The sequence below is a fragment of the Pollicipes pollicipes genome, unplaced genomic scaffold (genome assembly GCF_011947565.3).
Source record: "Pollicipes pollicipes isolate AB1234 unplaced genomic scaffold, Ppol_2.1 Scaffold_6686;HRSCAF=7923_pilon_pilon_pilon, whole genome shotgun sequence".
Classification (NCBI taxonomy): Eukaryota; Metazoa; Arthropoda; class Thecostraca; order Pollicipedomorpha; family Pollicipedidae; genus Pollicipes; species Pollicipes pollicipes.
Genome location: NW_023596921.1, coordinates 10,946,945 through 10,972,993, shown reverse-complemented (window position 1 = coordinate 10,972,993; position 26,049 = coordinate 10,946,945). Strand labels below are relative to the sequence as shown.

Genomic DNA, 26,049 nt, shown 5'->3' with positions numbered 1-26,049 from the left:
TGAGGCGGCCCGGGTGCTATGGCCTTGGCACACCATGGCCGACCGGCGATACGTTCGACCCACGTGCTGCTTCGGTGGGTGGGGGGGGGGGGTGACACCCCACACAAGGCACTGTCCCCACGCAGAGCTGACGACGCGCCCCCAGACGTCCAACTTTCAGGGCGGTAACGGCCCGGCCCTGGGCTGTCTCCGGCACTCCTGATGGGCGCCGTGTGGGCGGCAGCGGGCAGGATGGTCGCGAGCGCCGAACAATGGCCGTCGAGAGTGCAGGCGACGCAAACAATGACAATCCCTCGGCGGGATGGAAGTGATGAGACGGCCGGAGTGAAGGAAAGGGAATGGTAGGGAGAAAAGCGGAGAGCGAGAGAGAGAGAGAGGGGGGAGAGGGAGAGAGCGGAAGAGAAGGAGAAGAGAGAGAGAGAGAGGAGAAGAGAGAGAGAGAGAGAGAGAGAGAGAGAGAGAGAGAGAGAGAGAGAGAGAGAGAAGAGAGAGAGAGAGAGAGAGAGAAGAGAAGAGAGAGAGAGAAGAGGAGAAGAGAGAGAGAGAGAAGAGAGGAGAGCGAGAGAGAGAGAGAGAGAGAGAGAAGAGAGAGAGAGAGAGAGAGGAAGAGAGAGGGAGGGAGCAAGAGGAAAGGTGTGGATCAACTATGAGACTGTGCGGAGTGGGTTGGCAGCGATAGTGCCCGTTTTTCTGGAACCAATCTCCGCCCTAGGCTCGCGACTAGTAGCTATTTCCGATGAATCACAGCAGCCTCAAGGGCAGTTAAGCCCAACAGCGCCCATCTGCCGCCTCTGACCGGACATTGGCTTCAGCGCTGGATACAGGCCACCAGATTGTCTGGCCTGCAGACTGACCTCCGCGGGGTTCCAGAACAATGACGCCACCTCCACCAGGCAGAGCGGAGGCGGCAGAGCGAGCTCGTGTTGCTATCTTCTTCTCCCTCTTTCACTGCTCCGGCCGCACTGATGCGGCAGGTCAGCACATGGCCGGCCCTCCCAGCGACAGAGACACCTCAGAGATGGCCAGTGACGACTGTCGTTTGTTGCGCTACTGCGGGCTGCGCAGTCCCGCCGGCGCGCTCTCGGTCATGGTTTTCATCTCCGGGGAAGCGGTACTGGCGTGGGCGGCGATCTACTCCAGCCCGGCCGAGGATCACCGTCGGCGTCGAGGGCCGACGTGGAGTAGCAGCGAGGGAGCGGCACATCGGCACTGATTCCTACTGACAGGCGTCGTGCTCGCAGCGGTGACGTCTATTTCCAGAGCTCGAGCCAGCCGTCCCCTCCGTGACTCACTGCCGCGGTAGTGTTGAGCATGCAACGCCCGCCACGCGCCGTTGTTTGGCGGGCGCCACGTTCGCCGGAACACTGATCGATCACTGCAAGCCCGTCAGGAGCGTGTAAGCGGCGTCAGGTCGGGCGTTGGACCCAGTCCTCGGCGCGCAGTTTAGTCATCGGTGTGGGGGGGGAGGGGGTCACGTCAGCCGAAGGTCACAGACGGTCACGGGCTGACGCAGAGGGTCAGGCAGTCCCGCACCGTCGCGGACGGCCACAAACGATCATGGGCAATCGGCCATACTGCTACAGACCGTCACGGAAGATCATGATTGATCTGGAGCAGTCACAAGCGGCCACAGGCGATCGACTACGGTCCCAGCTGGTCGCATCTGCGCGCAGGCGGCCGCGGCCACAGAATCCGGCACGGTGGGACCCCAAGGCGACAGGAAGTGGAAGTGTCGCCCTCCGCGGCAGAAATGACGCTAGGAGACGCGCTAAACATCTGCCGCTCGTCTTCTGGCGTCTTCCTGGTTCGCCGCCGCCGCCGCGGCGTCGAAAAACGCTACAGTGATCGATAGCTGCCGCGCGTTAGCGATCAGTTTTACGAACAAGGACTGGCGACAGGCTATCGCCACGCACCACGCCGACCGCGCAGCGTCCGTGTCATCAGTTACGCTGCAGCGCGATTGTAATAATCAATTCTCGCCGATCGATGCGTGCATCTGGCGCCCTGCGTCTAGCTGAAACATGTGCGCTGGGTCACGGCGCCTGCCAGCGATCCGCAGATGCGGACGGTTGTGGGGACGAGCGTGCACGTTCCACTGACACCGCGCTGCGGCCACAGCCGCCGCAGGAGCCGCACGGACGTGCATAGCTCGGAGCAGTGCCCCGTATTCGGATTTCAGCTGCGGGTGTCGGGTGACCGGGTGAGTAAGCGGAAGATCGAATTCCTGGCGACCGCCCAGTGCAGAGAGCGCCGACCCGCCGCCTCCGCTGATGGGGCGTGCGATTGTCCTGCATAGCTGCAGGTCAAAGTCCGACAAGCGAGCACCGTTGGACTTCAGGACGTGGGGAACTAGTGCAGCATGTCAGAGGTGTTACACAATACGTACGATTTTCCTCCGCCTCCCCCCGACCCTCGGCCCGCCTTCGTCCTTCCGCTCTCTCACATCAGCCGTTGCGTCTCTACCGAGGCCAAATGGGAAACTTTAGTAGTTTCACCCCTCATCAGCTCCCTTAGCGCCACCCCTAGCATGGCGATCCTTAATTCCTAGCTCATAACACTGTATCAACAAATGTATCATCCCTCTCCTCCAGCTTCCCTGGCGACACCGCTGTGCACCTCCTCCCACCGCCGTGCCGCTGACGCCGCCCCTGTGCATCCCCTCCCGCTGAAGTGTCACTGACGCCGCCCCTGTCACGATGATTCACGGCAGGCCGTATGGCATGGCGAGCGTTCACGCCATCGGGTGGGGCTGAATACCATACCGGTAATCCTGCATGGGGCCGTGTTTGCGCAGAATGCAGCTGTATGGCCGAGTTCCAGCGCCGTTGCTTGACCGTGCTATGTGCACCAGAGGGGGCTGATACAAACATGATGTCATAATGCGAGGCCCCGATGACATCAGTGAGAACTAAGCACTCTGATTGAGAGGAAGCGTGCATCACATATGAAGGTACATAGGTACGTGGTAATAACGTCCGATCGAAAGCATTCAAGCAAGAAACGTGTAACAGTAACCTATGGTAGGAGGGAGATTCTACAGCAAAAACGTACGTCTGAAAACAAGTCCTTAGGTGTAGTGTACCTACCCAAGGCATCCCATATCGCATCATCGTGGGTAGCGTATGTAACATGCAATGCCGTCTGGGAAAAAATGACACAATGTAACTAGCCGAAGCACACGTAATGCTTCGCCACGAGACGATTACCAATTTTTTCGGAACATCTAGGTAACTGTCCCGACACAACTTCTGTTTAATACCTGGTGCACAAGATTTACCACAACCCTTCAAACAACGCTCACCTATCTGGGCGGACCAACAATGATGCCAGGAGACAAACAACGAGACAGACCGCAAACCAGGAGGCAAACCGCGGCATCGGCCAGGACATCCCCACTGTTTTACCCAACACGTGTAGCCACGGCCTTTCCAGGCATCATGATGGGTGCAGCACCAGCCCTGGCACCGAGGCAAATGGAAGCGTTGGCTTCCTTTACCATAGAGACTGCACCGGCCAAACAATACCAAGGGTCACCACTTAGTACGGCTCGTGTCCGTCCGTTGCCCATCCCGTCTCCACGGCTACGGAGCGGGCGTCGACCTCGTCCGCCGCTGCCGCCAGCGCTGAGTGACGGTCGTCACGGCCCATTATGCCGGTCGTCACGGCTTCTCGTGACGGTCCTGGCGTCACGCCGTCACAAAGGAGTGTCCGGCGCGCACAGCAGCGGCCGTCACATGGACTGGGCGTCAGACAGTCACGGCGTCAGTCACGGTGTCAGACATTCACTAGGTCAGACAGTCATGGCGTCAGGAAGCCGCCACGTCAGACAGTCACGGCGTCAGACAATCATGGCATCAAACAGTCGTGCCGTCAGACGGCCACCACGTCAGGCAGTCACCACCACCATGTCAGACAGCCACAGCACAAGACAGTCGCCACGTCAGACACTCACAGCACCAGACACTCGCCACGTCAGCCACAGTGTCAGACAGTCACTAGGTCAGACAGTCATGGTGTCAGATAGCCACCATGTCAGCCAGCCACGGCACAAGACAGTCGCCATGTCAGCCAGCCACAGCACAAGACAGTCGCCATGTCAGACAGTCACAGCACCAGACAGTCGCCACGTCAGACAGTCACAGCATCAGACAGGTTCCACGTCAGTCACGGTGTCAGACAGTCACTAGGTCAGACAGTCATGGTGTGAGGAAGCCGCCACGTCAGACAGTCACGGCGTCAGACAGTCACGGCGTCAGACAGTCATGGCGTCAGACAGTCATGGCGTCAGACAGTCACGGCGTCAGACAGTCATGGCGTCAGACAGTCATGGTGTCAGACAGTCATGGTGTGAGGAAGCTGCCACATCAGACAGTCACGGCGTCAGACAGTCATGGCGTCAGACAGTCACGGCGTCAGACGGCCGCCACGTCAGACAGTCACCGCGTCAGATAACCACCATGTCAGACAGTCACAGCACCAGACGGTCGTCACGTCAGATAGTCGCAGCAGCAGGCCGAGTCTGGGCGTGGAGCGGTTCCCACAGACAGCCCCCTCGCGGGCCTGGCGTTGCAGGGACTGCAGTGTTGTGAGGGTCGCCATACGGGACCGGGACCTGGGTGCGGACTGAGGGAGAACCGCCGGCGCCCAGCCAACCCTGCGACATTCTCGCTGTGTATCCGCTGATGCCGTGAGAGCTTCGCTGCGTATTCGTTGATGCTGTGGCAGTCTCGCTGTGTCTCCGCTAATGCTGTGGCAGTCTCGCTGTGTCTCCGCCGATGCTGTGACAGTCTCGCTGTGTCTCTGCCGATGCTGTGACTTCTGTATGTCTGGTCTTCTGCACCAGAGCAGCAGACCAGACGTACAGAAAGGTGCGACGGTGACCATACTCTCGGCCGGAGACCGTCTCTGTTTCCTAGAGACAGCCCAGGGCTATTTATGATCACGTGACACTGGGTGAGGTCAGTCCCCGGCGTCGGGCTGACCGGCGGTATCCCTGCAACCGACTGACTGTTGGACCGTGGGCCCCCAAGGTATTGGGGGTCCGGGAAAGGCGGGCCGGGATCGAAAGGGTGAGCAGCAAACGGTTGGAAGGTAGGCGATTCCTCGTGAGTTTGTGGAAGGTTTATGATTTTCAGGTGTGGCATGACTACACCTAATTCATTTTTTAGACTCTGCCTATAGTTCCCGACATCTATGGTAGGACATTTGATTAACATTTTCGGACCGCTGTCACACCTCACACGCTACGTTCATATAAACTAAGACGTGCTTACGAGATTATCTCCACAATGAGCCTCGTGACACCCCAACCCATTGAGGTCCGCTTATTTCCGGAGTTCTCTGTATACTACAGAAGACAGCGACAGCCCAACACCTCACGTTCAACGGTACGGAAGCGTTTTGAACGGCGCTGATTGAGCGGAACTTCAAGCGAGTCAACCTCACGGCTTATGGCGGACGGCCAAGTTCGGGCGCCGGCCGCGTCATCGCAGCATTGATCTGCCGCCCAACTCCCGGCGGCTTTGTTAACGGCCCACCGCGGCTCATTCACCGCCCGTCGAGCTTTAGCGTCAACTGAGACCCTCAACTGTGGCGTGGAGGCCGCCGCTGCTGTCGCCTGTCGGTCCGCTCGCGTGTCTCCTGCCTCAAGCGCCGGCGCCGGCTCGGTCGCACGCACGCATTCCGGCGCGTCACGCACACGCACAGGCACGGTCCACTGCCCTCCCCCTCCCTCCCGTGCCATGACCATGGATACATCTGTCTTCCCGAGGCGATCTGAACGTGCCGGGCCACCGCCGACCATTTCGTGGAAGATGTTCACGGCTTTACGAGGCTCGGAGGTAATTTACTGGGCCGCTGCTTCCTTTGTGCCCTGCCTCCCACGGAGCGGCTGGGCGGCACCGCTCGGCTGAGAGGCGTCCGGGCCGCGACGTCCGAGGGTGGCGGCACCTCCGGGCACAGCTGATGGCCGCCGGTAACACCCTTCCCCGCCACCCAGGTGGCAACCCTCCCGGCACCGCCGGCGGCCCGGCATCTCACCGGCAGGACGGGAACGCTCTGGGCGCCGCCGACGGCTGGGAATCATGACTTGCCGCCGCGCTCGAACCGGCGACGAGCCGCGGAGAGCGGCGACACCGCACTGCGCTGACGGCGACGTCCTCCATCCCTTCTTCCGCGGCTTGCGTCGTTAGCGACCAAGGGATGAGAGACCCCACCGTCAGGTGGGGCCATCCCTCTTCCCCTGAGCGGCCCGCGCATGAGATTGTCCCATGACTCATCGCTGCTGCCGTGCCGTATCGCTGAGACCACGGCGTTCCCCTCGCCCATGGCGTCGCCGCCGCTGCCGTTGCTGATGGGACAAAGTGAATCAGACAGCCTCACAGCCACGACGCGAACAATTCGTCTCGGCACTAAAAGTGTCATGACGGGTTCCTTGTACGTGAAAGGCCCTGCGCCCATCCATCCCCGTCCAGTCACGGCCTTTTCTCCAAATTTACAGCCCACCTGCGCCGAGTGGGGGACGATAGCCCATCAGGAGGCCCGCCAGGCGCCCTATCGGGCCCCGTCTCATATCGGAGCGCCTCGGCCGGCGTATCGAGCCGATAGCGGCGGCAAACAGCTGCTCCACCGACAGACGGCTGGCTATCCCTGCCGACGGCCGCGGTCAGCGGCGGCGTCCCGTGAAGCGGAAGGCCGCCTCTGGCGCCCACCGATCCCTCACCGGACACGGCACCGCTGCACGGTTCAGCGGCGCCTGGTCACGACATCGACGTCGGGCCGCTGATCGTGCGCCGTCATCAGGCAGAACAGGTCCGTGCCAGGCACGGTGCAAACGGGTCCAGTAAAGTAGGGCCGGAAGGAGCACGCGTGACAGGAGCAAGCTAGGCCGAATCAGGCTTAAACGGTCCGGGCCGAGCAGGAGCAGTCCTGGCTGCAAAAAGCCCAACGGACGCAGACCCCATCTAAAAGGAAACAGGTCCGCTCGACCTGGCGCCTCACACAACCCCGCCGCCGCCGCCGCCGCCGCTGACCGCGTCCCGTCACTCCCGTCACTCCCCCACCGGATGGCGGCCGCTCCGGCGCCTTCCGTATCGGGGCATCGGCAGCCCCTGCCCCGGCCAGCCGCCTGAGCGGCGCGTGAATCACGCCAGCGGACGTCTGACGCTCCGGTTCGGTCACGCGACCGGCGCCGCCGCTCGTACCGCCGCCAGCCGCCCTCCTCACCGGCGGTGGACTACCAACCGAGCCACACCGGCACACTCCGCGGCAGTCCCTGCCGGCGTCTTGGTAGCGGACGCTTCCGGGCGACTTTTTTTAAAGTAAATAATGAGCTTTACGAGCATTTTAAGGAATGCGTTACATTGTTGCATTGCACTACAATAGAAGTAATCCAACAACGACCCTTCTTGGCTTAACACGGCGCATGTAATTGGCATAATACGTCGGTAAACGGGACTATTTTCGCGGCTGTTCCTGAACCCACGTGTAACCCCATTGACGGGATGTATGTGCGCGTGGGACTAAAACACGGTAAAATATTACACATACGCATGTACAAACTCAGCTCCGTGCTCGCTATCACCACAGCGCTTTTTACGGCAATGCAACTTCAAAGGCCGCTGGCAGTCCTGTCCAGATTCAATGCCTTCAGGGCAATGCTACCAAAACTAGCCGACCGCAATCTGGACCGCTTCAAGCCGAGCATGGATCTAGATCCTGACGGGTGCTGCGTGTCACGGATCTGCGCCAGGGGAAGGAGCTTCTGCCACGACACAGCTCTTGCCCTTCACGTAAAGACGCTGCGTTCCTGTTCGGCTGTAGTGGCACCCTTGCCCCGGCCGACTCCCGCAGCAGCAGCCGCGGACGCCAGGTGGACCCGGTGGGGGGGGGGGGGGGGGGAGAGCGTGACAGTCGCCCGTCAGCCAGCTCCCAGGCCGTCTGTGCGGTTCTCAGAGGCGACGAGTTCTCCATTTTCTGCGTCACGCCGCGCTGGTCACGCCTCACGCTCCGGCCGGCCGGTACCACCTCGCGCTCCGCTATCTGAGGACACGGGACCGGTCACGCCTCACGCCAGAGGCACCCGGTCCCACTTAGCGACGCTGTACGAAACCCCGGGGCCAGATCTGGTCCGACTCAGAGGGACCAAGACAGGTCCAGATCGCGACGAGGCAGCGACTCGCCCGAGGTTCCCACAGTTGTTGTGGAGAACGCGGGGCTCAGCGACAGGAACAAGGTGACTTAGATATCATCGGTTCCAGCAACGAGTGCCACTCCGACACTGGTAAACCTCGAGACCAGTTTCCGCGAGACATGGGCCCAGGGGGAGTCCCATACAGCATTTCCACGACAGACATTCATGGAGCCCGGGACCAGTGCCGTGGAGAGCGCAGGGGAGCCAGGTGACGTTCGGAACTGTGCCTCGGCCGACTCGGTCGCCGGAGGGAGAGAGCGATCGATACGATACGTTCATGCGGACAAAGAAGCCAGAGCAGCGGAGGCTGGGGGAAAAACCGTCCGGCGAGCAAAAACAACAACAGGCGTGTCCAGAAGGGGTCTCCGGATGGCTGGTGGCGGTCGACCCACGCCCTGGAGGGTCCTGATGACGACGCCAGAGAAACAGGCAAGCAAACATGCTTCGGAACAGGCCGGGTGTGGGTGTGGTAAAGGTCACGGACGCGGAAGGCTCTCGTATAAGTCGCCCTGACCTAACCAGACATTCTCTGTTAGCCCTTCCTCATAAACACTGCAGCGAGTTTGTTAGAAACAGTAGGCGGCCCGGTCCGTCTGGTCGTATAATGGCAAACAACGGCTTAAACCACTGTCGGCCAGCTCAGTTTAGTTCCAATTTCCAGTCTCATCTGTGCCAGCCAGCATGAAATATCGCAGCAATAAAGGCAGTGGCCGCCTCGCCGTTGCGACAGCAACGGAAACTTGAAAAGCAACAGTGTTGACAAATACGACGATGAACCAGTCCTACGAAGACAAAGCCTCCACCTCCACGTCCGCCACAGCCGTGCGAAAGTGTCACCACCCGAGCGATTTCCGTCGGATGAAGCTCCTCCGCACGGCTCTCAGCGACCAAGACCCAATCACCAGCCAAAGCCGGCTGCGGCCGTCCAAACCGGGGGTCCCCACTCAGAAGGCGTAACGGTTGCCGGGGGCTCCACACTGTCGCGAGCATCCTTCCTCGGTGGGCGTCCGACGCGTCTCGTCTCTGCCCGGACGGGTGGCGCCCACCCGGCCGCCGCCCGAGCCCGGCAGCTGTCATCCCTCCGCCAAGTGGGAGTCGTCTTCGACCTGCCCCCATTTCAGAGCCCAAGTGACAGCAGGCGACCAATCGATAGCGGAGGGTGTAACGGCCTGTTGCGTGCGTCGGCGGAGTCGTCTGCCACGCCTGCCGACGCCACGGCCGCGGGACTGGAGCGGCGGAGCGGGCTGGGCGTGAGACGAGACGAGACGAGACGAGACGAGACGAGACGAGCCGAGCCGAGCCGAGCCGAGTCGAGCCGAGACGAGACGAGACGAGACGAGACGAGACGAGCCGAGCCGAGCCGAGCCGAACCGAGCCGAACCGAACCGAACCGAACCGAACCGAACCGAACCGAACCGAACCGAACCGAACCGAACCGAACCGAACCGAGTCGGATCGGGTCGGGTCGGGTCGGGTCGGGTCGGGTCGGGTCAGAAGAGGTCGGGCCACGCTCGCCGGCACATGTGGCAACATTCCGCTGATATAAACCCACCGCTATGAAATCAGACCAAGGCCACTCTGCGTGTGGCGTACGGAAATGGTCGTGTTTTCACCGCTCGGGCGCGTTGGGTGGAAACAGAGCGTAGGCTGTGGTGTTTGTGAACACGCGCGATCGCTAGGGCGCGGCGCTGCGTGAAAACCACGCTGAATGGCTGCCTTTTTCCTGGACACCGAGATAGCCACCAGCACTGCGCGATCCTCTGCGTGCTGCGCGCAGTCAAGGCAAGGGTCTTGGTGACCAGGTGGCCACTTCCTGTGGTATCAAATAGCCATGATGGCATCAGAAACATATAGATGCCATCTGGCTTCTGAGATCCTCTACCCACGGGTAGCTGACGTGACAACTGGACGTATTACGATGCTCGCTCGCCTTGGCTGTTTTAGTGCGAGTCATAAGTTGCCCCTGCAGGTAAATCTTCGTGAAACATATCACAAGATGACTATATCGTCTAGCATTCCAACAAATGCATAATCAGAGCAGCGCAGCCAAACGTTAAACAGCCTTTTTGCGTTGTTTTCCCTGGCGGCGCAAAATCAACAGAGCGACTCGCGTGAACGACCGGCAGACGCGTGGCCCATCCACACAGCTGCCGCCCCGTTCTGTCCTGTACAGATCATGGGGGCAAAGCTCGGGCTGCAGACTGGCATCGGTCGTCCTCGCTCACGTATCAAAAAATGATTCATGTTTGCCCAGGAACGGAACATTAACAAATGGTGCAGGTAATTTGCTACATTTCGCCTTTCTTTGCATGCCGACACATTGGTGAACATGTGGCCGAGATTTCCGCATTCGGAGTCCTTTAAGCGCACGTGTTCGTAAAGACCATTGTATCCCGAAGTGCTCATGTTTGCAACACTCAAATGACATCGTATGCGGCTCAAAAGCTTGACACCAAACGTCATGAAAACGAAATTCCCGCAAGAAGACAAGCAGCACAAACCGTCGGAATTTCGAAAAACTTCCAGCCGTCTGCTCTGCAAATGATAGCCCGCTTCCAAGGATTAACGCCTCGAGAAAGCCGCGGAGGCAACCTCCTAACACGTAAGTGCTCTACGGGCGTCGCTACGAGCCAGCAATGTAGGTCGAACTCCGTCACGAATAAGTGCACCGATTTGTTCCTGTTCCCAGACAGGTTCCTACTATCTGTTTTCATGTTATTAGCTCTCATCCTTCGTCCCCACAATACCCTAGTCCATCACCATCTGTAGTGTCGCAGGCGACAGTGATTGGCTTCCGTCGACACGCGCAGGTCCTGTCTCCGTCTGCCCCCACCCCTTCCCCTCTGGCTCCGTGATCTTGGAGATGAGGCGGGGTCAAGGCCGCACCTCGCACACGTCGTAGATGCATCCTCGCTACGTTGGTTAGTCATCATGACGAGTTCTAATTTCGTGGCAGAACCCGAACTAGCCTTGAGAAATATGCGAGTGGTGTGCAGACTTCCAACTGCCGAGAAGCCAACAACAGAAGCCCAACGCGCGCGACAAGGTCCCTTCGCCATAGCCGAGCGCAGACACAAGAACATCTTTCCGCTAACGTCATTTGTGTTTCTGTAAGGCGTCAGCTCGGCCGTGCTATTTCAGCACGGGCTTCCAGGTACGTCCACTTTAGACAGTGTCGCATGCAGGCAGTACTGTACTGCTCCCAGTAAAAGGTGCAAGAGAAAAGTACCCGCGACAAGACCTGGCCTCGTCTCCAGATGATGTATCAGGCCTGAACTGTTGTCTCCGTCCCAGAGCCAGCAATGCCAGCATGATTTACACACAGGAACTGAAATTCTTGAAATTCGCGCATCTGGATGGGAGCGGGGGTTAAATTCGACCACTGCATCTGGATGAGAGCGGGGGTTACATTCGACCACTACATCTGGATGAGAGAGGGGGGTTACATTCGGCCCCTGCATCACAAACTGTAAAAGCGGGCGCTACATTCGATCCATGCATTTTAACCTGTGACAGATACAACGCAAAATTAGTTGTGTGAAGTCTACAGATCGCTCCTTTTTGTGCAAATGTGTTAGCCTTTGGTGAATGTCGTCTGAGTCAAAGCGGGTGAATTGTGTTAAGATTTACATATTTTGTGTTTTTTGTGATTTCTTTAACTAATTTTCTCGTTAAATGGGAAGCATCACCATTAAGTATACATATGGCTGGGAATATCCGCAAGCAAAGACGCCAGAACACCCGTATCTGACGGCACGACATGCAAATACAATCAATTCTGTATGTCTTTCCACTCACATAAACGCACCCGTCAGCAAGAATCCGCAGCTTTATAAGGCAACTTAATGTTAATGCCAGTTTCTCCGTAATTGAGAGATTTACAAGCAAACGAGGGGTGTCTTTCGCCGTTTTCTCCGGTAAGCACGCTTAACGACTTTACTATGAGCCGGCAGCATTGGAAAACTGACGACGGGACCAGCCTACGTCACTCGGACCGGTGAGCGTTACAAGCGTCAGCAGCCAGTGGGCTTCGTCTCAGCACCGTCAGCTCTATCAGTCCACTTCAGAGTGCTGGTCTGTGTCAACTGTGTCAGGCTACCCCGCAGCGTCAGCCGACGTCCGTCCTCGTCAGCGGTATCTGAGGGTCAGCGCCATTGCCGGCGTTGGCAGTCTGCACGGCATCAGCCCAATCCTCCGTGTCAGGCCGTCTCAGCAGTGCCATCTTAGTGTCAGTGGTCGGCACTGGCCGCGGCGGTGGCCACGGCCGCCGCCTCCATCGATCGTCGGCCGCGGCAGGATCAAGCCCAGCCGCCGGCACCGCGCACGTAGGCCAAGGTCGAGGGGCCGACGGCCGGGCGCCGCCGGCGGCGGGGCGGAGGGGGGGGGGGGAGCGAGAGGAGGAGGCGTGGGGAGCACGCCAGCTGCCTCCCCCGGCGACCATCGAGCTGTTTGAGCAGCGACGCGGAGTTGACGGGATCCGCAATCTTCCCCGCGCTGGGGGCTCCAGACGTCGTCATCCCCAGCATTCTCCACTGAGCGCCGGGTGAGCCGCGACGCGGCGAGGAAGCTCCTCCAGCGGTGGAGAGACCGGGGGCGGATCGTCGGTGGCTGCTGTAAGCGCCGCGTCGCTGGGACGTATGAGCGGTGGGATGACCTATTCAGATGGCTCATCGATCCAACGGCAGGGAGTGGGTGTCGGTCGCGGGGGCCGAACACCCACTGCATCCCACCGGGCCGGAGAGGAGGTCACGGGCTCTCCCCTCCGGCTGACTGCACTGCGGCCCAGCTGGGGGCCGGCCCTGGGCCCTGCTGGGGACTAGCCCCGGGGCCCCGCTGGGGACTAACACTCAGGACGGACCTGCATCGTCGGCGAATCTCGTGCTGACGCCGCGCCTCATAGTGCTGAAGCCAGGCCGGATACAGCTGAGGTTACTCACACGCCGCCGCCGTCCGGGGCTCGGCGCCGAGTTTGGGCCGACACTGCTGATGTCAGACCGCGGCCGCCGCAAAACGCCGGCCACGACGCCCACGCGTCAGCACAATGCTTTTACGGCAACTGTTCTGTCAACTTTTCAGTGGCGTATAAAAACACACCGCAGTCCAAGCAGTCAGCCGTGTTTGTCCTGGCGCAAATGGGCCTTCACTGATATGTCCGCAATCATCAAAACTCAGTCACGTTACACGAGCGTTCACCGCAGTACCATGTGCCCTCACTCCAAGCCCTCCACCTGCACTCCCAGATCCGTCAGTGCCTCTCTGTGGCCCCGCTTGGGCCTCTCCAGCGCCGCTAGTACCTCCCTGGTGCCGCTATGGTCACAGCTGGGACGTCGCCTTCATGACCGATATAAGCGGCATCGATAGCCGTAATTATTTTCCGCGTCGAGCCGCCGTGCTGCTGGCATCGACCGTTCGGCGCCAGAGAAAGCTGCCAACAGTGACTGATGGCGCCAACAACGGCTGACGGGCGCCACCAGCGGCTGACGGGTAGCAATAACGGCTGACGGGTAGTAATAACGGCTGACGGGCAGTAACAACGGCTGACGGGCGCCACCAGTGGCTGACGAACAGTAACAACGGCTGACGGGCGACACCAGCGATTGGCAGACGCCACCAGCGGCTGGCGGGTAGTAATAACGGCTGACGGGCGTCACCAGCGGCTGACGGGCGCCACCAGCGGCTGACGGGCGTCACCAGCTGCTGACGGTCCGTAACAGCCGCTAACAGACGCCATCAGCAGCCGACGAGCGCCACGTGTCGTTGGAGAGCACCGCCAGCGGCTGGCGGGCAGTAACAGCAACTAACGGGCGCCAACAGCACCTGCTGAGCCCTGACGGCGCTGACTGCTCGCCAGCGCTGGTAGGCGCCAGCAGCGGCTGGCGGCTGCAGCGACTAACAGCGGCTGACCACGCTCGCTCGCGGAGCCGTCGTCATCTGGCCGGCGGCGGTCACTGCCCGCGTCGCGCCACGCTTCGAAAGGGTGGGCAGTTTCACAAAGCACCGGCTAATTGATAGATGGCGTGGTGGGAGATGCGTCTCGAGGGTCGGAGCGAGCCGGCTCGAGTGGCGTGGGCAGGCCAGGCACGCGGCAGCGACGTGCTGAAGCTGGTGGTGCGAGCGTGCTCAGGACGCAAGGGATACCGGCACGAACACGTAATTATCCTCACGGGGGGAGCGGGTGGGGAGGAGGCAAATGTCAAATGTTTTCCGAGTTCCTGCCAAGTTGGACTGAATTCGTACGAAATCACCCAGTATCTAGTATAGACGTCTTGACTCGGGGGGGGGGGGGGGGGAGGCCTGCCCGGTGGGCCACCGGTTAAGTCCCTGATGGATCTTAGATCCGTACGACCAATCCTAGATCCGTGCGACTAATGCTGGATACGTGCAATTAATCCTAGATATGTGCGACTAATGTCAGATGCAAGCGACTAATACAGGATCCATTGACTTTTGACAAGCAGGGCTTACGTAACTCCTACTAGATTCATAGTCCGTTTGCATTTGGAAGACTCATCATGGGTCTGCGGGGCCTGTGTGGCATTTGACGGGCTCTCATAAGACTGATCGGGGTCACGATTTTGGGTGTGATCCTTCCTCTGTTTCCATTCCACAAGTCTTCCCTGCCAGTGCAGTCGTGCCTCCGCTATACAGTCTTCATACCAGAGACATTCGTACTGCGCCGAGGGTGACGCCTTCAACCCCGCCGGTCGCCGCGGCGCGGGTCACCTCTAAGCAGCAGCACGGATCCCTCTGAGCAGCTTCGACCAAGCGGGCGGTGCTCCGGCCAGTTGCGGGCTCACAGGTCACCGCTCACAATACGGCTGACTGGGTGCCGGTTTACATGGCGCGCGCACCGAATGACCCGCCCTAATGACGGCCAATGAGACAGCTCCGTTAGCCAGGCCGTGACCTGCGCATTAACCGGCTCCGCAGGGCCGACCCCTGACCCGTGGCACTGCGCGCGCCAGGCGGCGGGTCACGTGACCACGCCGTCCGGCCGGCGCACGGGTCACGTGCGTGTCGTGGCGGGGACGGTCTGCATCAGATCGGGCCGTGACGTGACAGGGAGATGGGTTCGGGTGTGGCAATGACTGACCCTGTGACCCAGGGGCAGCCGCCCGTGGTGATCTCAGTGCGTGTCAACAACCGGCGGCGGCGGCGACGAGCGGTGCATGCCATACGACAAGCGGTGAATGCCATAGGGCCCTCAGTCGGTTTTCATGACGGATATTCACGGAAGGGGGAAAACTGCGCTCTCGGTGGTCCCGGCAAGTTTTAATCACTGCTGAAGTTACTAAACTGCCAATAAGCAAAGTTACGGCAAGAACTTTTGCAATTTTAACTCGATGGTTGGGACTCGAGCTCGCCTGTGCGCTTACAGATTGTTTGAAAAGACGTATTTCATAAGCCCTGCTATCAAAAGGAATATGGTGATTCACTTTACATGTCTTAAAGGTGCCCTGTATTGTCGTTGTAGCTTTCGGCTTTCTTAAAAATCAAATCGCGTCTCTGAATTACCAACTAGCAATGCGAATGAAGCCAGTGACAATACGTCATTTGAAATGGACAATTTCGTCAGCACCAGCGCTTCTTCATGTCACTACGCATAACAGTTCATCTTTAAGTCAATTCTGAAGGGTTTTTTCTAGACATCAAAAGAAAACGCGGAAGAAAATATTGGAAAATGAAATCCAGCCGGTGGTTTTTCCAAAGCCCCAAAAACTTGTACTACAAAATCGCTAACATGTACGTACGAAGGCTTTACGAAGGTACGATGTAGCTTTATGTAGATGTAAATGTACGATGTAGCTTTATGTAGGTACGGAGGCTTTACGACGCACTCAGCTTCTGAGAGTACATGGCGTCGCCTGCCTCTTACCATGGCAGAAAGGGTGGGTACTGCGGGGAATCACACCCGTACTTCTGGCGTCCGAAGAAAACATCAAACTATTTCGGCGCCTCAGCATTGCCAGGTTCACCTTGCAACTGTTCGCGACCTGACCTGCGACCTGTAGCCTTGCAGGTCCGAGGTCGTCGGGATGTTACAGGCGTCCGCCACATAAACACCGGATTCAAATGTGCTACCACTTGGAAGCGAGCTAGTGGAGCCGTTTAGTTGGTGGACAGTGTGACATCTGTACAGTCAGATCCCCGAGAGCGCCGAATAGCTGAATAGACCACGCCGCCGCGCTGGTGAGCTGGGCTTTAAAAGGGCCTTAGACCGCCAGACAGTTCAATGGAACAGATAGATGGATGAAATGCGTTACAGCTCGGGCTGCCGGGTTCATAAAGCTAATCGAAACCACTCGCGAATAGTTGAACGGACCGATATTCCGGGCAGCTCGACAGACCGGACCAGGCCGGATCAGACCAAACCGGACCGGACCGGACCGGACCGGACCGGACGGCGGCGCGGCGGAGCACGTGGTCGGTGGGGGGGGGAGGGGGGGCGACATGGCGCGGCGTGACCAGCGGAGCGGAGCGGGGTACCTGACCGCACCAGATGACACAAGCCGGCGCCTGCCGCATCGCGCCACGCCCCAGCACAGCGAGCAGAGCACGGCACGGTGGACGCCGACCAGAGGCTCGCCTCGGTACAATCTCCCACCCCGCCGAACAGAGCCTCGTCTCGGGTATAATCTCCCACCCCGCTGCCCGGAGCTTCGTCTCGGCATAATCTCCCACCCCGCCGAACGGAGCCTCGTCTCGATGCAGTCTCCCACCCCGCCGCTCGGAGTCTCGTCTCAGTACAATCTCCCACCCCCCCCCCCCCCCGAACGGAGCCTCGTCTCAGCACAATCTCCCACCCCGCCGCCCGGAGCCTCGTCTCGGTAAAATCTCCCAACCCCCCGAACGGAGCCTCGTCTCGGCACAATCTCCCGCCCCGCCGCCCGGAGCCTCGTCTCGGTACAATCTCCCACCCCGCCGAAAGGAGCCTCGTCTCGGTGCAGTCTCCCACCCCGCCGCCCGGAGTCTCGTCTCAGTACAATCTCCCACCTCCCCCCCCCCCCGAACGGAGCCTCGTCTCGGCACAATCTCCCGCCCCGCCGCCCGGAGCCTCGTCTCGGTACAATCTCCCCCCCCCCCCCGAACGGAGTCTCGTCTCAGCACAATCTCCCACCCCGCCGAACGGAGCCTCGTCTCGGCGCAATCTCCCACCCCGCCGGCAGACCGGGGAAGCCGTGATACGCCGGCCACCGCGTGGACCTCGGATCACGGCAGGACCGTTACGCGAGCCCATCTCGGGCGGACAGGGGGAGGGGGCCTCCCGCCGCGTCAGCCGGCGCCGAGCGGACGTGACCAGTTATGGTGAAGTGGTTCATCCGGATCTCACTCACTGAGTGATAGGGGTCGATGTCGTGCATCACCGCACGGTGCAGTAACACGCGCACTGGCGCAGCAGCGGATCTTACAGCAGACCACTTCCGGGGAATTTTTTCACTTTTTTGTTTTTGAACGTGGCATATTTGCACGTTCAAAATTTAAGATAAGACAGCAAAAGATGTCTAGTTGCAATGCATCTGGTGGATTTGACAACGCTTTTCCCTCCAGCAATTAAGGCCCAGAATTCACTCAGAAGTCTGAACGTTCTTTAACCGTCAAATTGCACGAAGATTTCAAACGTTTAAACACATTCCACGCAGCAATCTTTCCTACAAAAGCTGTTAATATATCCGGCCGGCCCTGCAGTCAAAGGGGGCGGGGGGGGGGCGGGTCTGCAGGCGGCGGCGGTGAAGCCCGTGGACCGTGGAGGGAGGGGTGGGCCGCGCTTCCGGCCGCCACACCAACTGTCGCGTCCGGCGATCCCCGCCCACGCGGCCACGCCGTCCCGTCGGCCGGCATCCTCGCCCCCTGCGGCGGCGGGTGCTCGCTCAGCACCAGGCTCTCCCATCGGCAGCGCCTGCTGCCGCCTGCTGCGCCCGCGGACGCCCGCTGCCGCCTGTGGCCGACAGCGAGCGATGGGCGGCGGCAGACGGCCCGCGCCGATGCCGACGAACCACGTGACCGTCCATGGACACAGCCTAGCCCCGTGCCGCTGTCGACGGACCCCGCGACCGTTCGTGGACACTGAGCTAGCCCCGCACCGCTGCCGACGGACCCCGCGTCCGTTCGTGGACAATGAGCTCGCCCCGTGCCGTTGTCGACGGACCCCACGACCGTCCGTGGACAATGAGCTCGCTCCGTGCCGCAGTCGACGGACCCCGCGAACGTCCGTGGACACTGAGCTAGCCCCGCACTGCTGCCGACGGACCCCGCGAACGTCCGTGGACACTGAGCTAGCTAGCTCCGCGCGGCTGACAGCCGAGACACGCTGCGCTAACGCGGCGAGCCGCCCGAAACCTCCCGCACTTGGGTCGAGCCCCCCGCAGATCCTGAGATAGCAAGCGGCCCGCGAATGGCCTGCCCAGTGTGCGTCATAGCATTCCTTAGAACACAGATAGTGAGCAATCAGTCAACTCAACTCATCAAACTAATACATCGCCGCAGCGTTTTTAAGTCCCACCAGGGGAGCTGGTGACATCATCCGCGCTAGTCAAAGTGCTGGCAGTATAAACCAAATATCCTGTTGATTCCCCTCCTCTGCATTTAGCGGGATAATTCTGAACATCTGGAAAGTCTGCCGTAGATTCACCTGCAGTTTTCATTGCACGCAACGCGGTCAGATGCCCCACCCCCACCTCTGCCCCGTCATACCCCGGGCGCGGCGGCGGCGGCGGCGGCACCCGAGCCCAGCCGAGCTCCGCCGGGGCAGTGGGCCGCCGCCGCCGCCGCCCGACTGGCTGGCTGGCGTGACTTGCTCGCGACAGATGTGGTGCGGCTGGGACAGATGCGACGCAGCCGCAGGGGACGGCCAGCTCCGACAACTGCTCTCCGGCCGGTCCGCTCCGGCTCCGGCTCCGGCTCCGGCTCCGGCGCTCCGATTATCGGCCGCGAGGGACAGAATGTCCCGCTGTCATGGCTCCCACCCCAAGCTCGGGTCGCTGTGTCCTCTGGGGCTCCTCTGCTGCCCTGAGTCCGACTGGCGGGGCCTGTTCAGGACTCCTCTGCTGCTCTGACTACGACTGGCGGGGCCTCGTCAGGGCTCCTCTGTTGTTCTGTGTCCAACTCGCGGGGCCTCGTCAGGGCTCCTCTGCTGCTCTGAGTCCAACTGGCGGGGCCTCGTCTGAGCTCCTCTGCGCTCCTGAGTCCGCCTGGCGGGGCCTTGTCATTCACAGTCGAGCTCAGTTAAATCAGAGAGATTGGATCGGCCAATCCCCTTGGTCGCGAAATATGCCGAGTCATCGATCAGGCCAAATTAAGAATAAATATCAAGTCATTCAGCCAGACAATTTATGCAAAATTCCAGACTTTTGGCAAAGATGCTAGTCGGTATAAACCATATAACCTGATCTTGTTGCCTGAATGCCGTGAACATTTAACAGATGTTTTAGAAACAACTGGCGTGCTTATGATTTGTTTTCTTATTCTTTATTTTTATCATTTATTTATTATTTGTTTTTATTCTTTTTTCCTAATTATAACATAATATTAAACAAAATTACTAAACTTTCAATTCAAATAAAATTATATTTAAAAATAAATGATGAAATAAAATAATTAAATAACTTAAATAAAATTAGAAAAATAAAAACAGATTACTAAGAACATTTATGAGACCCAGCAGTAATATAAATGTGCAGGGGCGACACATCTGGGATGGCTACACCTGTGGCAGCCGGGCCAAATCCGGATAACATCTGGGATGGCTACACCTGCGGCAGCCGGGCCAAATCCGGATAACATCTGGGATGGCTACGCCTGCGGCAGCCGGGCCAAATCCGGATAACATCTGGGATGGCTACGCCTGCGGCAGCCGGGCCAAATCCGGATAACATCTGGGATGGCTACGCCTGCGGCAGCCGGGCCAAATCCGGATAGCATCTGGGATGGCTACACCTGCGGCAGCCGGGCCAAATCCGGATAACATCTGGGATGGCTACACCTGCGGCAGCCGGGCCAAATCCGGATAACATCTGGGATGGCTACACCTGCGGCAGCCGGGCCAAATCCGGATAACGCAATCATGGCAGGTCCCATGTTGGAGGTTCAATATACAACACGTGCACTTCTCCTGGTCACAAACTACAGCGTCTTCGGGCTCGAGAGTCGCAACTTATGCCAACTAGCAGCCGCTTGTGGTGACCCCGGTCTTGGAAATTATTGACAATGATCAACGACTAGGATGTGATTTCTGGATAAACAGCTTAAGACACGTTCACTGCACAACAGACTGCAGGTGGTGGCTGCGATAAAACACGTTCAACCCGTGATAATGGACTACAAGACGCCCTGCCCGTGATAACGAACTACAAGGCGCCCTGCCCGTGATAACGAACAATATGATGGCCTGCCCGTGATAACGAACTACAAGACGCCCTGCCCGTGATACCGGACTACAAGAAGCCCTGCCGGTCATAACGGACTACAAGACGTTCTGCCCGTGATGCCGGACTACAATACACTCAGCCCGTGACACCGAACCACAAGGCTCCCCTCCGGTAGCGCCGCTTCTGAGGTGTTAGCGCTCGTAAAAACTCCTCGGAGATGCCTGTCGTGTACTGCCCACCGATAACCTCGCTGGTCACCGTCGACTCGCGTACGCTGACTGAAGACCTCCCCCATCCACGCCCACATCCCGCGTACGTTTTTACGTCATCGGTGTGTGCGACGAACCCGAACGGATTGCCCGGAATTACCCCGACAGACCGCTGGCCCTATGCATGACCAGCCCAGCCCGGCCATATTGTAACGGCCTGCTGCTGCGGAGTGCGGCGAGCCGCGGGACACCGGTGGCTTGATCGATTCCGGCGACAATGCGGGCTTGTACAAACATGCATCATTCCGCCCCCGCCCCCCTCTCCTCTCCTCTCCCCCCCCCCCCCCCCCCCCCGTTGGCAAACGGCTCTCAGACTGATGTCAAGCGCAGGACAATGCAGAGGACTGCGCGTGGAGAGCCGGCTTTGACATCGATCGCCGGTCTTATCTTGCGAGCTGCACGTGGGCAGGGAGGGCTCTTGATGGCCTGTCACCAGCAGACCCACACAGCTGCCGCAGACGCATCCACAACTGCTGCCGTCCGCCGCAGCTCGCCGCCGGATCGTGTCCCGCACCGCCGCTCCGCGTATTCCACCAAGACCGGCCGTTCCGGAAATTAAATGATCCAATCCGAGCCAAATTGAGTTCGCTGATTGGCGTCAGTATTTGCCGGCGCCGGTGGCAGGTCTCTCCGGGACCGCAATAATCTGAGCGCCGCCCGGCGTGACGTGACGCGCCCTCCCGTCACGCCTCGCCGTCACGACCCAGCGGCGTGAGATAGACCCGTCACAGGGCCGGGTCATCCCACACGACGCCGTCCGCTGACGCCCCGGCTGTAGCGCGCAAGTCACGGAAAACGCGCCGCCCACTGCAGCTTCTCTTCGCGAGATTGAGTAATGACCGGGTCTCGTTTCTCACAGTCGATAGATCACGTCGCGGCGCTGCCCGGGTGTGCACAGTCCCCCACGCTCCACACTCGCCGGCGCGGAGGGGCCGGGCTGGAGCTGTCACCAGCGGCGACGCGTGACTGCCGGGTCACGTCCGCGCTTCGGCCCGGGCACGGCTTAGCCGGCGCCGTGCCGCAACCACCGGAGAGCCAGTGGCGTGAGCCGGCCGGCCCCGGCGCCGCCCCGGCTCCGGAGCCTGTGGCGTGAGCCGGCCGGGCGCAGCGCCACCTTGGCTCCGGGCCTTTGGCGGGAGCCGGCCGGCCCCGGCGCCGCCCCGGCTCCGGAGCCTGCGGCGGGAGTCGGCCGACCGCCGTGCCGCCCCGGCTCCGGAAACGTTGCCGCGCGGGCTGCTGCCGCCCCCGGGACTTTGGGGCGCCCGGAAGCGGTGATGTCGCCTGAGAGGACCTGAGGTCAGGGTCGGGGGTGCGGGGTGTAACGCCACTCGGATGTTGTGAGGTCTCAGAATAGGCAGGTGTGACGTCCCCCGGGCATTGTGAGGTCCCTTGGAGGCCATGACACCATGAGGCTGTAAGGCCATGAGGCTGTAAAAATTGCCGCGGGCGGATGGAAAGCCCGCGCGACGTAAGACCATTCCCGCGGGTATCGTGGCACCCCGCCCAACAATGCCGGGCGTGCGCATGAGTAGTTCTGATGGCCGGTGGGGAGTAAAAGTGGCCAGGTATTTGTATTTCCCAGTGAGCCGCCGTGCAGCCCGCGGGCGATAAGGGGTGTCTAGACTTCGTGACGCCTGGCAGGCGGTTGTTGTATCGATCGTTGTTCCGGCACAGGTTTCGTTTTGTGAAGGCGAATCAGGGACGCAGTTTCGCAAAATAAGTCCTGGGGGGGGGGGGGGGGAATAAGCGGGAAACTGGCTAAACCGTACCCAAACCTGCAACAAAAGTATTTCTCCCCGGATTCGACCCACTCTCTTCCCAAAGTTTGGCCTGCAGCTCTCTTCCCCCGCCCCTTCTGAACAGTAAACCACGTCCCCGCGGCAGATCCTCATGATTCTCGCGTAGGGGTCCCTGAGATATCACGGCAGCAGTTGACACGCCGGCTGCATATGAAATGACGTGCCATGAGACGTAGCCTCAGCCCCTAGAACACGCACACACCGGGAGAGTAGCGCTGCCATGTTTGGTTCCAATACCGACGCGCGTTTCGACGGTCTGACGGCCAGCTTTGCCGCCGGAGTGGCGGCGGCCGTGCCTTTGTGTGCCGGGCTGGCCACTGCGGCGCCACATGGGTCGTCTCAGGCCCCTGTTGACTCAGACTCTTCTCGGAAAGCCTGCCGCCGGATGTGCCGAGCCCAGAACGCCAGCCCGCGCAGCTCATTCGGAAAGTTCCCGAAAGTCATGGCGAGCGGTCGGCTGAAAGGCCCGCGGCAATCTAAGGCCGCCGGCACGGGCGTTAGCCCCGCCTGTCGGCAGGCCGGGCCGTGCTCATCGGCGGCTTGTCCAGCCGCCAACTTCCCGCATCGCATTTGCCGAGGTTTGCGCCAGCGCGATGGGGCACTAGGCTTGGTTAAGTGCAGCATGCCGACAAAACGGCGCGGCCAGACTTCCCAGTCCAATTCAACAGAGTGGTGAAGTCTGCATGGTTAATGAGGATGGGCATTTGCATTCGCGTTCGAGTAACGTAGCCGGGCGGTAGCACCATTTCCCGCATGCGGACGGGTGTTCCGACAAGAGAGTGGCGTATCCTACAATCAACATTTCACGCTTAAAACGCTGCAATACAAAACGACGGCGAGCCATGCTCGCTGAACGATCGAGCGTTATATCATTGACCCTTTGAACCCGTTTGCGGAGTAAATTTCTACCAGTCCACGTTTATTAATAATACTTGCTTCGTTATACTAATAGGTACCCGGACGACCGTCCAATAGGTCACATTTTACATTTGAAACGCGCGGTATGAATAACCGCATTGGACATAAATTGTGCATGTCGTGTTGCGTTGTGCGCATGCGCATATATATATATATATATATATATATATATATATATATATATATATATATATATATATATATATTCAAGTGTTACCTGGAAGTTCAAATATCATCATTGTAGAAGCATTCCTGTACCTCCGCGTTCTTTGACCGTTGTTCGTAAAGGTGATCTTTGCAGAAAAAGTACAAGCATTCATTTCTTAATCAACGTGCGACGGATCTAGCCAAGTGACACGATCTGTGATAAGTGCTTGGCTCCGGGTGGCATCCTGTGAATCAAGTGACGTCCGGGTGACGTCCTGCGCATCAAATCAAGAAAGAAGACTCTGGAATCATCACCTCAGCCTTGATTCAATGTGGAACCGGTTCCCTCAGATTCCACATGCATCGGTCAAGCCTGTTCCCTTATTTTCATGCTCTTGAAGCTTTTCTTGCAAAAGATTGCAAGGATGACTTTGCGTCCAGAATAGCTCAACAGCCAAACTTGGATGTCAGGGTCCAAAACGAGCTGGGGCGGGGCGGAACGGCAAAAAATGACGACATCTACCAACGAAATAACCAGCAAAATGATTTCTTTGTGGATTCGGCCCATTTTCTTCTCAAAGTTGTGGGGGTAAGGACTGGAACCCCCTCAGCTGGAAAGGAAACTACTCTCCCCAATGCTGCATATATCATGCACCGCCTACCCCAGTTGTGCGGTTCTAACCAGACTGACAATCCTGTCTCCGCCCTTTTCCAAGACAGCCCTGCAGTGTTTTACGCGCCGCATGTTGCGCGGCCCGGTCGCCCCGCTCCTGGGTCAACCCTCATAGGCCAGTTACCAGCTGACCTTTCCAGACAGTTCTCGGTCGAGCAATATGCATGCCTTGGGACTCGTACCCAGTGTCGCTGGATAAGGAGTCCAACATCTTCCCATGGGCCATGCCGGCGAAATTCGAGGAATGGTTGACAACATCGTATTCGTTGTAATATTCGAATCACCTCAAACTTTCCGTTTAGTCACAGCAACAGTCATTTAAATGATTCCTTTTAAAACTTCAAAAGACACAGACTAGATATATTGCTGACCTTCCAGACAGCAGTGTAGTTTCCTATTCAGTTGAGCGAAGCCCCAGATCCCCCGCCCCCCCCCCCCCCCCCTTCAAACTTTGAGAAGAAAGTGGGCCGAATCCGAGGAGAAACCCATTTGCTGGAGCATAACGGGGGTGGGATGCGTCATTTTCACTACGCAGTACCCTTTTCCCCGGTCTCATTTTGCGAGACAACGCCCCTGCTAGCCTATGTTGGTTGCGGGCTTCACACACATCGTAAGACGCTTGATCTCCTTAACTGTCGTCACCCTGATTTTGACAGAACCATGTCTCCTGGGGTCGGAATCTCAGCCGACCCAAAACTGCGCTGCTCTTCTCGGAATCAGGACAGAATCAGCCCCTGGACTGTGAACCGGAGTCCGAATCGATTCCCGTAGAGCGGAGACAAGTTCAGATCTTGCTGGAAGGTAGCTCAAACTTTCAGAGAATGAAAAATCGCTGCGTATTTGGCCTACGAATACAATGTAAAAACAAAATATGCGGGAGACATATTGACGTGGTAAAACATGAGAACATAATGTTACGGACCCAATTAGCCTCGCATCCGGCCGAACAGCCTACCTGAGGTACCATACCCAGCAAGGGCCACCACCCAATGGGCCCTATGCAGGTTTATCCGCAGTTCCCCACTCCAGAAAACTTCACTGAAGAACACCACCCGGCCGACCTGAACTCAACCACCCCTCGCTTCCCTCCCCTGGCAGTCATCCGTTGGCCGGCGCTGGAAACAACAGGCCCGGGCGTTTTTACGGCCCGGCCGCGGGACAGGCCGCAGCCGCCGCGCGGCCGCGGACGGTGAGTCAACAACCCGTTACGGTCCGCCCCCACCTCCGGATTGGGGGGCTATGACCCCCGCCCCCAGCCGCGCGTGCAATGTTGCAGAACACCCGACCGACCTGCCACCTCGGTGGCACGCAGCGACACCCAGCCTTACCTGTAGCGATGGGTACAGGGGCGGCGGCGGTAGCTGCTCGTCGGCCGGGTAACCGCGCGTCTCGTCTCCCCGGTGAGTCCGCACTCGCAGCCGGGACGGTCTGGCGGCGGCCGCACGCGCAGCACCCTCCCAACAATACACCCGCAGCTGGCCCGGCCGTGTGGTACTGACGCCGCGCCAGCAGCGGCGCCCGAGGAATGTCCCACGCGCAGGCGGCGGCGTAGCCTGACATCTAGCGACAGACGTACACACTAAACTTGCGCGGCACTGCGGCCGGTGTCCTCTGCCGAAAGATAGTGATACTAGAGCTTATAGGGCTGTCCATCCATCTGAACGCGCTGCGGATAAATTTTGTTTAG

The 26,049-nt window shown here is 59.2% G+C and overlaps 1 protein-coding gene across 1 annotated transcript in view; it reads right to left on the bottom strand.

Annotated features, from left to right (window-relative positions):
* LOC119107189 (uncharacterized) overlaps positions 1–25,842 on the bottom strand; it is a 74,589-nt gene extending 48,747 nt beyond the window's left edge. Inside the window, exon 1 of the mRNA XM_037230578.1 lies at positions 25,691–25,842. The gene's annotated coding sequence lies outside the window, so the exon portion shown is untranslated. The remainder of the gene's footprint in view (positions 1–25,690) is intronic.
* Positions 25,843–26,049: the final 207 nt, after the last annotated feature.